Below are 6,000 nucleotides of genomic sequence, written 5' to 3' on the forward strand. Positions count from 1 at the left end.
ATGGGCTTAATGCCGAGGTGGATTTCAGAGGCTTCAGAAAGTGACAGAATGGTCTATTTACTTATAACACCATGTTTTATATTGGCTGTCTGTGTTGGTTTAACTTAGTGCTTTATGCTGCTGCCCATTGTTGTAGTAATTACTGTATTCTGAACATATTAGACAGTTATTTTAGTTTTTTTTAGCCCAGCCAATATTGAAATCCGAGTTTAAGGACATCTGAGAATCCTTCCCACTTGAGATCTTTTGCCTTAAACGGGCAAAGTCAAAAAAGAATTGGAGTAAAACAGGAGAAATGAAGTCTCTTTTACAGCAAGAAACCCCCAGGCAAATCAAAGATCTGCATTTGTAGAGAGAACCTGAGTGTCAAAACCTGAAGAGATCAAGGGGTGCAAATTACCTGCGGAGATCAGTGCTGGAAGGGTATGCCTACAGCGGGGCTGAGCTCAACGAGAACCTCAGCCCGGTACTTAACCAGGTGCTCTTCCCAGGCAGTCTGTGCCACTTATGTCTAGTGTGAGGATTGCTGAGACGACATTAGGAGAGAAACCTAGCAGAGCACTAGCAATGGTGTTGAGCTATCCCAGAGCATGAACTGACTTCATTAAGGGGCTGGTTCTGATTTCTCTCCGTACGACCTACAAATTTCAGCAACTCCCCGCTGCCAGCTTCACATGCACTAGCTCCTAGTGTTTCTGATCCTGAAAGCGACCTCGGAGAGATGCTCTAACAGGTATTTCAGCTGTCCTTTCATCTTTTTACGAAGAGGGCCATGTTAAGTGCTCTCTGGCTGCTGTTTCAGGGAGCTGGCACGGCGGCGTGGTTAGGAGCTCATTTTAATAGAGCCGGCCTCGTTAGCATGCCAGATGCTGAAAATGTGCACGGCTGGATTGCTGCCAAAGACCAGGCCTTCTCCTCTGTGGCTGTCTGCTGGCCTAAAAATAAAGTCCAAGTGACTTTATTAAAAATGTCTGTCTCTATGCGTATGTATGAACATATACATTATATATGTATAAACATGCGTTACAGCTAAGCTGATGTTTGCCCACTGCCTACTTAAAGGATCAAGTCCCACTCTGTCCTTTGGGCTGTCGGAGTGCAGGAGCTGTTTGTATATCTTGGTCTTGAGGTGACAAGTTGGGTTTGCTCACAGCACATTGCTGAGATGCTCTGCCAGTTCCTGAGCCTGAGAAGGGACCAAGTGGGGGCGTTTTGAAAGGCATGGGTAAAAGGTGATCACATGGAAGCATCAACTCAGCTGGGGGAAGAAAATGGTCAAATGTTAAGGATTGCCAGGACAGGAAAAAAGAATAAAACTTATGGCAATGTATAGATCCTTAGTATACCCTTCACTTCAGAACTGCAAATGATGTTTAATACTCAAAAATAAATGAACAAAGTATAAAATAATAAGAAAAAAACAATCACAAAACAGATGAATGGTCTGGAATGACTTTCGTACAAGAGGTAGGTGTTATTTCTTTGTGTGGGAGAGATGAACAAGAAGAAACTGTCTTTCAGCTCCATGACCTGCAGGGAGACGGTCAGTAGGGAAGGTTTATTTGCTTGCAGTTCCAAAAGCAGAGGCACCAAATTATTAGCTAGATCCTTCAAAACAAGTGAGAGGAGGTATCTTGTCACATAACATATGAAGTCAAGTGCAGAAGTCATTGCTAAAACTTGCCAAGCAACTACTGAAATCCAAAAAAAGGCGTTAGAGAAATTGCCGGAAAGATATCTTGGGAATTATTAAAAAAAAAAAAAAAACACACAAAGGTCTGTTTAAGCACATGGACTTTGCATGGCTCAGATTTCTTGAGCCATTGCCAAAAAAAATTGAGAGAATAATGGGAGGTGTTGCTAAATGCCTGTCCTCACGTGCTTCCTTGTGTAGCTAGCTGCAAGAGGAGGGAGGTGACTGGGCTTGGATGGTCCTGCAGTCTGATCCCTGCAAGTCCTCCAAAACAGGTAAAAGTCCCCATTTCAATGGGCTGGGGCTGGAAGACTGGTTGTGCTTTTGCAGAATTATCCTAAACCATTGTCCCCTGAGGCACCATTTGGATTTCTAGCCTTTCCTTTGTATCCTGGGCTTTATTTTTTCAAAAGACAATGAGGGCTAGATCCCAAAAGATGCTTGGACGTCTTACTCTCATGCATGTTAAGGAGACATAAGTATCCTTATGGATCTTTCCATAGGAGATCACCTGTATCTAAGCAGACCTGTATATCTACCTTTTATGCTCTGTCTTCAGAAAGGAGTACCTTTCTCTAGCTACTTGCAAAGGCCCCTTTCTTCACCAGGACTTGTACGCTCCTGGATTTGTAGATGTGCAAGTTCCTACTTGTGTTCTTAGGAATGGCAGGTCCACCCATCTCAGCAGGACATTCAGTGACGAAATCAAATGAGGGATGAAGGGGCTGGGGGGGAAGCTTCCTAAGTCACAAATGTGGACAGGATTGATTTCAGGGGGAGAAGAAGAATAAGAAGTTAGCAAATTTAGTGCAGAAAAACCATTGTGAGAGGATGGTGTCACTAAATAGCACTCTAGGAAGAGGAGTGATGGCTGCAGAAGCTCAGCAGTTTGCTATCAGATCATAAGACATGGCTATCCTGAAAGATGAACTCAGCCCCCTAAGTTTACAGGAGTATACCGCGCCATTGCAGGCCTTTTGAGGGTGTCTGAGATAGGAAATATCCGTCTCCTGCTTGTTTACCTATATGTGGTGGCTCGGTGAGCGTTTACAAGTGGTCCCAGTTCTCAGTAAGATGGTGGGGTTGGATATAGCCAGTATTTTCCCATCATAGTCTAGTTCAAAGTTGTCCTTGTGGGTTTATGGCTGTCTAGTTCCCTCTCAGCTCTGGTACACGGGCTCATTTTTAATTAAACACCTATCATTTAAGGAACTAAAAACAGTCTAAAAGTTGTGTTGACCAAAGTCTGAAAATATGAAATGTTCTTTGGGGGGTTTTGGGTGTGGATCATGAAGCACATTCTCGTAATATTTAGTATGTCATCTTCAAGCAATGTTTTTAAACCTCAAAACTCCAGGGAAGTTCTGTAGGCTTTAGCAAACAGATGTTAGCAGTCAGGAAAGAATTATGATTCCTGCCCAAAAATATTTCCTCCTGCCTATCAAGACATCCTGATGTGCAACACTTTCAAGATATGCCTCCTATGGAGCTGAGGACACACTGTTTCTGCAGGTCTGGGAGTCAAAGAAGTCTTCGGTGCCTTTTAATCAGTCATCAAGGCAACATATCGTTTGGGATGTCCCAATTAACGGAGCACATGTGCAGTTGTGTGCACTTTGTCCCTACCAAGTAGCTGGGGAAAGTTGTTTGACTCAGCTGCTGCTTGGCACTTAGCACTCTTCTAAATTAAATATGTGCATTCAGGAACTCGGGGTATGTAGGATCCTGATCTGCTTCATGGATTGATGGGAATTAGCTGTGAACCCAGACCATTTCTTATGAAAAGGGGGGAGTGGTTGGTCCCAGAGGTCCTGGTGAAGGGAAAATGACATTATCTGGTCCCTGGGAAAAGTTGAGCTGCAGCTCCATGGGCCTGTATCAATTCTGGCATTTTCTATTTAAAGCTTCATAATAAAGGCATACAAAGGTTCCCCAAATACAGCGAGATGAGGCCGTGGCTCACTGATCCAAACAGATCGGAAGCTTCTGCTGTCTTACAGAGAGTTTGAGGGTGTCTTCGTGAAACTACAATGCAACGTGAGGGTATCTTCATAACAGCTTGGACATGAGCTGATGTACCTGGGGCTGTCTTGATGTTCCCACTGCACAGGCACCCCATAACACAATTTCCTTATCTTTGGGTTGATGCAGCTCTGTGATGCATCCCTCCCATGGGATGCTCTGCTTTTTCTTCAGAGCTTTCACACTTGAAGATTTCATGGAGGCAGCTGTAATCCTGCTCTAGCCCTGCTTGTGGTGGCAGCCTTCAGAGGAACCTGCAGACAACCTGCCTTTACAGCAGCCCCTCTGTCTGTGGCCTTCTGTTCCCCTTTGCCATCTCAGTTCGTGACCCTGTGAACAGCTGAGCAGGACCTGTGCTTCCATGGAGCAGCAGAGCTGTGGTTTTGAATCCTGACAGGGCTGGTCTTAATCCTTCCAGATGGCTTTCCTAGTTCTGCTTTTCCCATCCTTCGCTGGGTTGTGAAGAAGAGGGAAAGGAGGGATGGTGGTTCTGTAAGTGGAGAAATAACACTTGCTGACACGGTACCCTCCCCTGCTAGCTTATACGTTGCCTTCTGGTGCTCTGCTGCCATTAGAAGTGCGTGTCTTTCCCCATCTTTGTTTCCATCATCCATTTTTCATGTGTTTTCCTTCCTTAGAAGTTACCTTCCAGTGTAGGTCCAGCCTGGCAACTTTTTTCAAGTGCCTGCTGAATGCTCAGCTTCTGCCCTTTAGCTCAAGAGAAACAGGAGGCCAAACTGAAGGGCCTGGGTTTTCTTTTAGGGCTGCTGTCAGTGGGAAGAGATATCTTGGATATCTCCTTCTCCATTCTTTGCTGGAGATACAGACTGACTTTCACTTTGGCAATTTGATAATTTCAAATTTATTATTGGTAACTTCCAAAACTCACTATTTGAAGTAGCCTTGCTTTGTGTAAATACTAATTTTGAGACAACGTTCTGTCAATACTCACATTAACAGACATACCCACTCTTCCCATGAAGCTTACCAGGCTTTTATATTAAAGGCAGGTGAAATGGGCAGCCTGTGAAAAGCAAACATGTCTCTGATTAACACACATGAATCAGCTGTGCACGTATAGATGACATTTTGGTGCATCTTCAGAAAAAGCGTTCCTGTGCTTGCCCTGTTTGTCTCATTTTACAGAATGATTCATCCTCGGGGATGTGGGGAAAGGACGTAGGGGATTCCGCATGGAGATGCTGCGTTAGCCATAACTTCAGTGTGGTCGTGACTAACGGAAATATATACTGCTCTGCACAGATCGCTCTTTTGGAGACCAGCCCAAACTCATGTGGGTGTGTAAAATGAAGTCCCTCTTGTTTTTGGGTCTCTGGTGGGACTGTTGCTTTGTGAAAGGTGTTGATTAAGCTTTGGACAATTGTGACATCCGAATTATATTCATGTTATCACCACCGATTTAGCAGGAAACTGTCAGGAAGGCAGTGATGAACTCTGGTAGAGAGCTGCAGGTGGCATAGCCAAATAACTGTTTCCCTGTGATTGATGTTAAGGAAAAGAGATGTTCCAAGAGCAACACTAATGGCAGTAGCTTTTGCATGTGTTTAAAGCCTAACTCAAAATCCATGAAGTCCTTGGAAAGACTCCTTTTTCTGCTTCACCAGGCTTAGGACACGCTCACAGGCCCCAAGAAAATACATGACATGGACACGGCGCTTTGACTGAGCGTGAACCCAGCCGTGTGCTGGCAGATTTCTTGGCTTAACAAGGCCAAGTCCCTTGCAAATGGCTCAGGCAACCTCATAAAAATCAGAGCTGTGATCTCTGGGATGGGGGAAGTCTATCATAATTGTGATTATAGCCTTCTGTCTGAGCCACTTAACGTGACTGACTTGCTGAAGCTCCATAACATTGCAGTTCTATTTATTTGTTGCCCTCGTCTCTCGAGCAGCTGGATGTAAAGGTGCCTTATAGGAACGCAAGCCCAGGAAGGGCACTCCCTGGAATGTTTCTGACAGCTTCCAGAAACAGAGAGCAAGTCTGACGAGCTTGGATCGAAAAGTGCAAAATTCCATGCACAGAAGCTCACACCTCTTGGTAGAGGCACGGGAAGCTTACGTTTGTAGCTGTTTCAGCTCGCGCTGATGTCAACGGGAAGCCCTTTGCTCGAGTCCTTCATCAGCAACGTTCTGAGCCCAGAGAGGAGCGGGATTTAAGGGATTTAGGGAGAAGGTGACACCTTTCGCCCTGTTTAGTAGCAGGTTGATCTGCAGCAGTTTCCCTGCTGAAGGCATTACGACCCGTCAGCAGAGGTAATGGTGCAA

General features: G+C 45.0%; 1 long non-coding RNA gene across 2 annotated transcripts in view; it reads left to right on the plus strand.

The window, feature by feature from the left end:
• Positions 1–5,757, plus strand: part of LOC121071910 — a 32,257-nt gene extending 26,500 nt beyond the window's left edge. For both annotated transcript variants that reach the window (XR_005820852.1, XR_005820851.1), the window contains 2 exons: positions 4,862–5,013; positions 5,628–5,757. This is a non-coding gene — a long non-coding RNA (uncharacterized LOC121071910). The remainder of the gene's footprint in view (positions 1–4,861; positions 5,014–5,627) is intronic.
• Positions 5,758–6,000: the final 243 nt, after the last annotated feature.

The sequence above is a fragment of the Cygnus olor genome, chromosome 6 (assembly GCF_009769625.2).
Source record: "Cygnus olor isolate bCygOlo1 chromosome 6, bCygOlo1.pri.v2, whole genome shotgun sequence".
NCBI lineage: Eukaryota > Metazoa > Chordata > Aves > Anseriformes > Anatidae > Cygnus > Cygnus olor.